The 2194-nt window shown below is 47.8% G+C and overlaps 1 long non-coding RNA gene across 1 annotated transcript; it reads left to right on the plus strand.

Moving 5' to 3' along the window:
- Window positions 1-1311: 1311 nt before the first annotated feature.
- LOC148009829 (uncharacterized) lies at window positions 1312-1889 on the plus strand. The gene is made up of 3 exons (XR_015689675.1): window positions 1312-1446; window positions 1543-1644; window positions 1737-1889. It is a non-coding gene; the product is annotated as an uncharacterized LOC148009829 (long non-coding RNA).
- The last annotated feature ends 305 nt before the right edge of the window (window positions 1890-2194 follow it).

Consider the following 2194-nt stretch of genomic DNA (forward strand, 5'->3'; position numbering starts at 1 on the left):
TATACGATCAAAGCGATGTTCCAGGCATAGATGAAGAATATATGCAAATAGAGGGATCGAAATTACAAGGGGTGGAGGCCACCGCAAGCTTGGAGACCGCATTGGCTAACAATGATGGAAATACAGAAGTCGTAGAATTTTTTGAGAACGAGGCAGACTCGTTCTTTTGTGGTGACATGTCGATCGACCTTCCAGTGTATGCAGAGTTATGTCAGGAGATTAACATGGGACCATAGAATACTTCATTCTTGGAGAATTGTATTACTCAATTCGTTGTTTAGATCTTCCATAAAGGTAGATAAGATATGCATTTTAAGATGGATTTTTCAAAAATGATTTATATTAATGCGCTTTGTATAGTTTCAATTGATTATTCTAACATTATTTTTTATCTCTGCAGGTATCTTTATTTTCAGGATGAGTCGAGGGATGAGCGATGAGGAGTTTCAGGAGATGATGGCACGTATGTCTCCAGATCAGCTCGCGAGATTCAGAGAGATAGCAGATCAGGAGCTGTCTCGTTCTTCGTCAGGGCGCTCTGCTAGATCAGCTTCAGTGCGATCAGATGCTTCAGCTTCGAGCAGACGATCTCGACGCTCGCGACTTGGGCCAGAGGGAGGGACTGCGACTGCAGGAGGATCAGGGGGGTGCTGCTGTGGAGACACGGACGCGGTGTCTCCGTCTCGTCGTTCAGCTAGAGCTCGGTCACCTCCAGGATTTGTCACACCTGTGGGGACGTCCACTCCAGTTACTCCGGCTTTTGCGCAGCCGTCGGCAGATGTCACGCCTTTTGGTGGCACTCCTTTTGGTGGCACCCCCTCTGGTGGCACTCCTTTTGGTGGCACCCCCTCTGGTGGCACCCCTTTCAGTGGCACTCCGGGAGAGGGTACCCCCGTCGGTACACCGGATGTTCAGGGGTCTCCTGGATATGCCCAGGAGCGTGGACGGAGATGGGAGAGGGCCCATACGAGGCACACTCCTAGGGATTATGGATACCTAGTGGATGGCAGGTCAGGAGCTATCATCATGAATGATGAGGGGAGGAGGGTGATAGCTCGCATGAGGGAGTTGTGCCAACAAGTTTTTCGGCACAACGTCCTGGATCATTGGAGGAACATACCGGAGGGGAGCAAGGAGTACATAGTAGCATCCTTGCATGAGGAGTTCCCGGTGCCAGCCGCAGTGGATAGATTCTCTACGGGCTGGATGATGGATTGCATGCGTGCATACATGTCACATAGACGATCCGACGCACGCAAGGCAATCAAGAGTGGGGCTCCAAAGCCCGAGTGGTTAGATGCAGAGGATTGGCGCCGACTGAGGGAGGAGGCTACAAATTCGCCAGGACGTTGGAGTCAGCAGCGGGAGGCGGCGAGGGCACGAATCGAGGCCGGATCGGTACATCATCTTGGGAGTGGCGGCCACAGGACATATTTGGAGGACTTTGTAAGTTTCTCTTTTGTTTTGCTTATTTGTTTTTTTGAGATATTATTTGTACTGACAATCATATTTCTAACAGTTAGCATTTTGTTTTCTTTGCAGCACTCCATTACAAATCGCGATCCGCAAGGCCTTGAGACTCAATATGCAGAGAGGCACGGTCTCAGATCATTGATCGACCGATTGTACAGACGCGGCGGCGCAGTAAGTCTCTCATCTTTCATGTCCGTAGTTACCATGAGATATTTGAATGCATTATTGTATGGTGGATTGATATGTTGTTTCTTTTTCTGCAGAATCCGTTTGATGCTCCTTTGCAGAGGGACGAGCTTTCGGGGGACGACGATTTGTAGCTCGCCCTCGGATCCTTAGCGCTCACATACCTTTAGTTTTTAGTCGCCCGATCTATGTAGACATTTTCTATGTATTAGTGATATTGTTTTATGATTGTACCAATCACATTTTATGCGATATCATGTATTTATTTCATCTATCAGTTTTATGATTTCAGTATAGATTCTTTTTGTTTGCAAACGCTTTGTATGCAGTAGTGCAGAAACTATTTTGTATGGCTCTCATACAGCACACAGTGCTATATGTGGCAGGGCAGCTTGCTGCCCTGCCACAAAATTTTTTTTTCCTCTGTTACCGTCGCTATTTGCGTCGCAAATTTACTGCAGGCGTCGCTATTGTCGTCGCTATCAGCGTCGCAAATTCTATATAACCGTCGCTATATGCGTCGCTATTTGCGTCG

This window comes from Lygodium microphyllum, chromosome 30 (assembly GCF_053477565.2).
Source record: "Lygodium microphyllum isolate KBCC chromosome 30, Lygodium_microphyllum_v1.1.10, whole genome shotgun sequence".
Taxonomy (NCBI): Eukaryota; Viridiplantae; Streptophyta; class Polypodiopsida; order Schizaeales; family Lygodiaceae; genus Lygodium; species Lygodium microphyllum.